Source organism: Entelurus aequoreus, linkage group LG16 (genome assembly GCF_033978785.1).
Source record: "Entelurus aequoreus isolate RoL-2023_Sb linkage group LG16, RoL_Eaeq_v1.1, whole genome shotgun sequence".
NCBI classification, from domain to species: Eukaryota; Metazoa; Chordata; class Actinopteri; order Syngnathiformes; family Syngnathidae; genus Entelurus; species Entelurus aequoreus.
Window position 1 is genome coordinate 2,248,402 of NC_084746.1, and position 9,918 is coordinate 2,258,319.

Below are 9,918 nucleotides of genomic sequence, written 5' to 3' on the forward strand. Positions count from 1 at the left end.
TATAGTCGTGCTAAACGGCGTGCATAAATCTCCACAAACACTTGACTTTCCCTCCCATGCATCTTCCGGTCCTGAGTGTGTTTGTGGCCAAAAGAGGGTGTGAATCTCCTGGAAAGCGTAGGTCAGATGGGCTCAGATGGTTATTAATGGAAAGGTCCAGAAAGAGACCAGCCTTGGAGGATGAGTCACACTCTCAGGGAGGAGCAGCCCGGCCCCAAGAGGTTTCTGCTGGGCTCTGCTGGGCTCTGCTGGGCTCTGCTAGGCTCTGCTGGGCTCTGCTGGGTTCTGCTTTATGACCACGCTTGGATCTCAAGTGCCGCTTTCAACTCTTTTTTTGTCTTCCAGACAGAGCGCACAAGAAGCCTCATTTTTTTTATTTTATTTTATTTTATTTTTATTTAAAAGAAAAAAAAAAAAGAAAAAGAAAAAAAAGTTTAAATATTAACTGTCAGTTTACTGTACTGTGCCAACCAGGGCCGGCCCGTGGCATAGGCCGTATAGGCAAATGCTAAGGGCGCCGTCCATCAGGGGGCGCCACGCCAGTGCCACAAATGTTGGAGGAAAAAAACCCAACAAAACCTCTATTATTTCTAAATACATAAAATAATCCCACGTTAATTAAAATGCAAAGTAAAGCCTATTTAATAGAAATATTATTTGTTACAACATTACGCCCCCCCCTCCCCCGGCACGGTGCGCCCCCTCCCTTCCCGTATCATGACTCTTTTTGGACGTCACCACATCAAAAAATCAACACAAGATGTCAAAACGGCCAAAACTGTCAGGTGCCCAGGAAGAAAAAAGAGAAAAGAAGAGGAGAAACGAGAAAAAGACAGAGGTAGCAGGGTAGGTAACGTTAGCCTACATGAAATTATTTGTCTGTTACAGAATGTGATAGTAACCTGGCTTTTTAGCATTAAGCTAATGTTACATGATTCGGCAATTCCTAATCAATAAATAGCTAGTTCAGTTTTAACGTCGGGTTAATATTGTGGAGGGGGCTAAATTGTTATGGAAAATAATAATGTAACGTTAGGTAATTACAGTACTCCCTGGTGTACAGTAATTTGTAAGTCATTCTAGTTAATGCAATATTAAAAAGCACAAATAGAGAACTCTGTTGGATCCCCTTTTTTTGTAATATAGTTGTTAAAGTCATACTGGTTTGATATCTTGTTTTGTGCAGTGCCTTATTTATATTGTATTTTTAATTTATTTTATGCAACTTGTTGACACGTTTTATTTTGTGTTTATGTATGTAAAAAATATTGTATTTCATATATTCATTTTTTATTTTTTGTATTCATTTATTTATCCATAGTTTTTTTTATCTTGTTAACTATTCTGATTGTTAATTTGCTTTCTTTAAGTAACCAAAAAGGTCAAAGACAAAGCTATTCGGTTTCTTGTGAGTATATACACTTCACTGCCGATGTGGGGGGGCGCCACCTAAAATCTTGCCTAGGGCGCCAGATTGGTTAGGGCCGGGCCTGGTGCCAACTGTACTACTATATGAGTACGTGTTTTCTATTGTTTCATTGGAAATAAAACAGCAAAGTCCATTCGGCTGTCATCTGTTTTAATTATGAGACACAATTGTGTCAAAATCATGATTTTTTATTTCATGCTTGAAATAAGAAATTATTACTTTAAAAAAAAGTAGTTTTCTACTTGTGAGTGTTGATGACACAACAGTTGATATTCTAGTTTCAAGCATGTTTTACTCAATATAGCTCATCAAATCTCAGCAACAAGCTGTAATATCTTACTGAGATCATTTAGCACCAAAACACTTAAAACAAGTAAAACACTCTAACATAAAATCTTCTTAGTGAGAAGAATGATCTTATCAGACAGAAAATAAGCAAATATCACCCTTATTTGACATATTTCATCTTACTTAGATTTCACTTTTTGCAGTGTACAACTCATTGTGTCCTTATTGTTTGAATGTTTAACTTCTTTTTACACTTACGCTGTTCAACATTACCTGTACACCTAATAGTTCCCTTAATCCCACTTTGTTGTTGTTCTGGAAATTACGTTTTTTTGCGTTGCCGTAGAAGAGGACAACATCCTCCAAACGACATTTATTACCTTCTGCAGGACACTAGTCAGCAGTCACACATAAGAGATACGTGTAGACTGCAATATGACTCAAGTAAACAACACCAACATTTTATATGTTCCATTGAAAGTATAGAACATTACACACGGCGCTCAAGAATCTTTCAAAGTCTTTTAGTAGGACTTTGGTAAGCTATGAAGCCACACCGCTTGATGGATTGTACTGTGCTTCAACATAGGAGTATTATTATGGTGTGTGTATAAGGTAAGACATTATCTGGCGTTTTGTTTCGCAATATTATGCAAAAGCAACTTTTCTTACCTTCTGGTACCTGCTGATGGTCTCAGCAGGTACCAGAAGGTCTCTTTTTTTTCTACCAAGAAAAGTGCACTTGTTATTAGTGAGAATATACTTATTTTAAGATATTTTGGTGTTAATTGAGGTTAGCTAATTTTACTTGTTTTGGAAAGTCTTGACAAGCCAAATTTTCTTGTTTTATTGGCAGATAATTTTGCTTAGTTCAAATAAAATACCCCTCATTTTTGTATGTTTTTATTTGGTTTTGAACACTGACTTTTTGCAGTGTGTCTGTCAGTAAACTCGCCATGAAAGCACTAAAACATACCGGTGTAATGAGTTTATATTATTCACCCAAGGGACTTTAGTTATTAGAGAGTTCCGGTCGGACGGTTTTTCACGGGACACTTTTCGGGCGTTGTTGTTGCACTAAGTGAGCCACGGATGAGGAGATGCTGCTCCGTTATTGATTAAAGTCTGAATGTCATTAAAACAGTTAGCGGCAATTTGTTCATTGCATTATGGAGAAAGAAGCTGAGCAAGCAAAGAAGAAAGTTGTCGGTGCGAAGCGGAGTATTTTGCGAGGGAAGTCAGCAACACGACACAGCCGGTGTTTCATTGTTTACATTCCCGAAAGATGCAGTCAAGATCGAAGAACTCGGACAACAGAGACTCTAACCAGGAGGACTTTGACTTGGATACACAGACGCCTGTAGAGAACTGGGACAACACCGACTCTTACCAGGATTACTTTGATTTGGATACACAGACGCGGTACCGTGAGTACGCAGCTGCGCTTCCAAACATTTGATCGCTTGCCCGTACGTGCGTGTCACGTACGTAACTTTGGGTAAATATATAAGCTTTATGAACCTTGGGTTAGGTGAACGGTCCTTTGGGCTGAGTGATTGTGTTGGTTGTGCAGGTGTTTGAATTGTATTGGCGGGTTATATGGACGGGAGCTAGGAGCTAGGAGCTAGCATAACAAACACATAGGTGTTTTTATGCGGGATTAATTTGTGGCATATTAAATATAAGCCTGGTTGTGTTGTGGCTAATAGAGTATATATATGTCTTGTGTTTATTTACTGTTGTAGTCATTCCCAGCTGAATATCAGGTCACCCACCCGGCTCTCACAGCATCTTCCCAAACTGAAAAGCTTCAACTCCCCACTAGTCCTTCACTTGCACTTTCCTCATCCACAAATCTTTCATCCTCGCTCAAATTAATGGGGAAATCGTCGCTTTCTCGGTCCGAATCTCTCTTACTTCAGGCGGCCATCACTGTAAACAATAGGGAACTTTGCGGATATGTTCACCCGACTACGTCATGCTACTTCCGGTAGGGGCAAGCCTTTTTTTAATCAGATACCAAAAGTTGCGATCTTGATCGTCGTTCTCTACTAAATCCTTTCAGCAAAAATATGGCAATATCGCGAAATAATCAAGTATGACACATAGAATAGATCTGCTATCCCCGTTTAAATAAAAAATTATAATTTCAATAGGCCTTTAAGGCTTAAATTTGGCCTGGTTATCAGGATCATTGGTAGTGTGCACACCCACACGCTGAAGGAAGGTGCAGCAGCATGAGAAAAACAAACATGCTTTACAGATGGGAAAACATTTCGTAACACTGCTTGACTCCTTAATCATTGAAGAAATTGATCAAAGATAGAAATACTTCAAACCAGGTTCAACCTGTACCTGAACTTGGGTTGAATTCTAAATTCTACAACATGAAGGGAGTTCCACAGCAGGTAGAGGTATGGTAGTTTTCTTTGTAAAAAGGTGTGAGATAGTTCAAAGTGTCCCAAAATGTGGTTACATTCTGAATTGTATGAAATTAGGATACATTTTCCACTTTTGTAATGTTTATCTTCGGCCTATTTTAAAGAATAAGTATTGCCTTAAAGCGGTGGCTCTTTGGTGCCGCCCTAGTGGCTCTCTGGAGCATTTTTAAAAAAGGATCGAGAATGGAAAAAGATGGGGGAAATAATTATTTTGTTTTAGTATGTTTTTAGTTTGAGGACAAACATGACACACACCTTCGCAATTGTTAGAACTACCACTGTTGAATATGTTTGTGTGTATGCTTCACTGATGACACTAATTGCTGAACATCCTTTTGTCCTACTCATTTCGGCGGTTCTTGAACTCACCATAGTGTGGACTGTGACGCAACGGTTTGTTTACATGTAAAATCTTCCACTCCTTCTTTGTCTCATTTTGTCCACCAAACGTTTTATGCTGTGCGTGAATGCACAAAGGTGAGCTTTGTTGATATTATTGACTTGTTGGAGTGCTAATCAGGCATATTTGGTGAGTGCATGACTGCAAGCTAATCAAAGCTAACATGCTATTTAGGCTAGCTGTATGTACATATTGCATCATTATGCCTCATTTGTAGCTATATTTGAGCTCATTTAATATCCTTTACTTTTATCCTCTTTGTATATAATTTAGTTTTGCATGTCTCATGACACATTATCTCTATGTAATTATTATGTAATAATCATTTCTATGAGTTATTTAACCTTCTGAGTAGTCTCTGATTTACTAATGTTTTCTAATGTTGTAAAAATGTGTAGAATAAATATTACATTTCAACATTTCTGTCAACGAAGATTTGCTTGTGCCTGCGACACATAGTCATTTTGATAGTAGGCTATTATAGCTAATATAGACACTTACATCATGTGTTGTCTTCATTATAACACTTATATAAGACTTTTAAAGTCATTTTGATAGTAGGCTAATATAGCTAATATAGACACTTACGTCATGTGTTGCCTTCATTATAACACTTATATAAGACTTTTAAAGTCATTTTGATAGTAGGCTACTATAGCTAATATAGACACTTACATCATGTGTTGTCTTCATTACAACACTTATATAAGACTTTTAAAGTCATTTTGATAGTAGGCTACTATAGCTAATATAGACACTTACATCATGTGTTGCCTTCATTATAACACTTATATAAGACTTTTAAAGTCATTTTGATAGTAGGCTAATATAGACACTTACATCATGTGTTGTCTTCATTATAACACTTATATAAGACTTTTAAAGTCATTTTGATAGTAGGCTAATATAGCTAATATAGACACTTACGTCATGTGTTGCCTTCATTATAACACTTATATAAGACTTTTAAAGTCATTTTGATAGTAGGCTACTATAGCTAATATAGACACTTACATCATGTGTTGTCTTCATTACAACACTTATATAAGACTTTTAAAGTCATTTTGATAGTAGGCTACTATAGCTAATATAGACACTTACATCATGTGTTGCCTTCATTATAACACTTATATAAGACTTTTAAAGTCATTTTGATAGTAGGCTAATATAGACACTTACATCATGTGTTGTCTTCATTATAACACTTATATAAGACTTTTAAAGTCATTTTGATAGTAGGCTAATATAGACACTTACATCATGTGTTGTCTTCATTATAACACTTATATAAGACTTTTAAAGTCATTTTGATAGTAGGCTATATAGCTAACATTGACACTTACACCATGTGTTGTCTTCATTATAACACTTATATAAGACTTTTAAAGTCATTTTGATAGTAGGCTACTATAGCTAATATAGACACTTACATCATGTGTTGTCTTCATTATAACACTTATATAAGACTTTTAAAGTCATTTTGATAGCAGGCTAATATAGCTAATATTGACACTTACATCATGTGTTGTCTTCATTATAACACTTATATAAGACTTTTAAAGTCATTTTGATAGTAGGCTAATATAGCTAATATAGACACTTACGTCGTGTGTTGCCTTCATTATAACACTTATATAAGACTTTTAAAGTCATTTTGATAGTAGGCTAATATAGCTAAAATAGACACTTACATCATGTGTTGTCTTCATTATAACACTTATATAAGACTTTTAAAGTCATTTTGATAGTAGGCTACTATAGCTAATATAGACACTTACATCATGTGTTGTCTTCATTATAACACTTATATAAGACTTTTAAAGTCATTTTGATAGTAGGCTAATATAGCTAACATAGACACTTACATCATGTGTTGCCTTCATTATAACAGTTATATAAGACTTTTAAAGTCATTTTGATAGTAGGCTAATATAGCTAATATAGACACTTACATCATGTGTTGTCTTCATTATAACACTTATATAAGACTTTTAAAGTCATGTTGATAGTAGGCTAATATAGACACTTACATCATGTGTTGCCTTCATTATAACACTTATATAAGACTTTTAAAGTCATTTTGATAGTAGGCTAATATAGCTAATATAGACACTTACATCATGTGTTGTCTTCATTATAACACTTATATAAGACTTTTAAAGTCATTTTGATAGTAGGCTAATATAGCTAATATAGACACTTACATCATGTGTTGCCTTCATTATAACACTTATATAAGGCTTTTCATTTTTTGCGGCTCCAGACAGATTCGTTTTTTGTAAATTTTGGGTGTTTTTTTAGGTGTTGTTGGAAACGGAAAAAAGGTGATTCTGAACAAGGACGGCATTGAGGTCGCTTGACATTCTACTGTAAGTGAGCCAGAATTTGTCCGTAAGAAACTTGACCAGCAAATATGACAAATGACCACAAAGCGAAATTTGAATGAAAAATGAATGATGCCACCTGCTGATACAAAAAAGGTATGTATTTACCTTTAAGTGTGCATAGAATATTGTATGCAGTTTGTCAGGTTCAAACCCTGATGACATCATTAATCAAACAAGAAGCAAAGAACCATGCAGAGACAGAGTTCAATTTAGCTCATGTGGAGAACGCATGTAGCTGCACACTTAGTCACAGTCTCGCCCTACGCTCTAAGGTTCAGCTCCCGCGTCCCTCTATTTATTCAGGAGTTCCACAGTCAACATCACTGAGGCCGCCTCTAAAAGGAGTGGTCACATATATCATGCAAAGCAGGTCCAGGACGCACAATATGTGACGGAATGTGCTGGGGGCCTTGTGATTTCGCCTTGTCTCCGCTTCGTCTGCGTGTTGTCGTCTTATCTTCGTTGAGGTCCTTGAAGTCCTTGGCTGTTAGCTGAGGCCACCCCTCAGACAATAAGTTTGTGTCTTTGCCCAAATAGAAAAGTCTAACTTGAGCAAAATAGCTAATAACTATAGCAAAGGACTTTAAGCATACTAAAGTTGTGTGATAATATATATACATGATTATTCTAACAGTTAGGTGTGGCCTTTACGTGATCTTGAACAAGTGCCGTTGAATAGCAAGTATTTTACAAAGTGTAATGTTCCTGGCGTCTTACACTTCTTTGTTCTCGACATCAAGACGTCTTTGTTTCTATTGTTAGCGCGTAGCATCCCAGAGCGTCTTGGTGACGAGCGCGAGGTTGCGTGAACTAAATCTTACCCCCGAGCGAGACACCCGGCTTCTGTTTAATCATCGCTTAGCGGCGGGGGGGAAAAAAACCCAATGCATAAAGTCTGAATGAAATATTAGCATTCAATTTTAAAGCAAGCAATTCATTGAGTGAAACTAAGAGATCCTCCAGGGTGCAAACGGAAAAGTCACATCTCCTCGTTCCTGCTAAAAAAATTAAAAAAAACTGAAAAAAGAAAAAAAAGCTGCTTTCAATCACCGCAGTAATATTCTTTGCCATTAATATTCAGAGGATGCCAAAGCCAAAATCAATTGGCGGAGCTTGGAGAATATTATTAAGGTTTTATTCATGCAGATATGGATTCTGCGTTTCAATAATTGCAGAAATGCAAAAATTTTATTACAACAATTGTTTAGCAAGTAAGGGTAACATACGACCACATCAAAGCAGTTCTCAAATCCCTTCACTGGCTTCCTGCACACTCAGGATTGAATACAAAGTCTCCCTACTAACTCACCAATGCCCTCCTCTACCTCAAAGAACTGCTCACCACCAAATCCTCCACACCACACCTCCGCTCCGGACAGGCTAACCTTCTCCAACCTCCGAGGACAAAGCTACGAATAATGGGAGACCGGGCTTTCTGCTCCGCCGCTGCCAGTCTGTGGAACTCTCTCCCTGACCACCTGAGGGCACCACAGACTGTGGATGCTTTTAAAAAAGGCTCAAAGGCCTACTGAAAGCCACTACTAGCGACCACGCAGTCTGATAGTTTGTATATCAATGATGAAATCTTAACATTGCAACTAGGGATGTCCGATAATGGCTTTTTGCCGATATGCCGATATTGTCCAACTCTTTAATTACCGATACCGATATCAACCGATACCGAAATCAACCGATATATACAGTCGTGGAATTAACACATTATTATGCCTAATTTGGACAACCAGGTATGGTGAAGATAAAGTACTTTTTAAAAAAATGAATCAAATAAAATAAGATAAATAAATTAAAACAATTTTCTTGAATAAAACAGAAAGTAAAACAATATAAAAACAGTTACATAGAAACTAGTAATGAATGAAAATTTGTAAAATTAACTGTTTAAGGTTAGTACTATTAGTGGAGCAGCAGCACGCACAATCATGTGTGCTTACGGACTGTATCCCTTGCAGACTGTATTGATATATATTGATATATAATGTAGGAAGCAGAATATTAATAACAGAAAGAAACAACCCTTTTGCGTGAATGAGTGTAAATGGGGGAGGGAGGTTTTTTGGGTTGGTGCATTAATTGTAAGTGTATCTTGTGTTTTTTATGTGGATTTAATAAAAAACAAAAAACAAAAAAAAACCGATACCGATAATAAAAAAAACGATACCGATAATTTCCAATATTACATTTTAACGCATTTATCGGCCGATAATATCGGCAGACCGATATTATCGGACATCTCTAATTGCAACACATGCCAATACGGCCGGGTTAACTTATAAAGTGCAATTTTAAATTTCCCGCGAAATATTCTGCTGAAAACGTCTCGGTATGATGACGTTGGCGCGTGACGTCACGGATTACGCGGACATATTGGGACAGCATTGTGGCCAGCTATTAAGTCGTCTGTTTTCATCGCAAAATTCCACCCTATTCCGGACATCTGTGTTGGTGAATCTTTTGCAATTTGTTTAATGAACAATGAAGACAGCAAAGAAGAAAGCTGTATGTGGGAAGCGGTGTATTAGCGGCTGGCTGCAGCAACACAACCAGGAGGACTTTGAGTTGGATAGCAGACGCGCTACCGTGAGTACGCAGCTGCGGCTTCCAAACATTTGATCGCTTGCCCGTCCGTGCGTGCTGCTATGTGCATATATATATATTATTTTTTTTAAAAATTTTTCTTGTGCGGCCCGGTACCAATCGGTCCGGTGGTTGGGGACCACTGACTTAGATAATGGGTTTCACTATGTAAAGCGCTATATAAATATAATTCACTTCACATTAGTTTTGCATGATACCACACATTTGGCTATCGAGCCGATAATAAACATGTTTAATGCACCGTAAGATTTTTAAAAAAAAATAAAGCCAATAATGCAATTTTTTGTGGTCCCCTTTATTTAGAAAAGTACCGAAAAGTATCAAAATAAATATTGGTATCGGGACAACACTAAACTC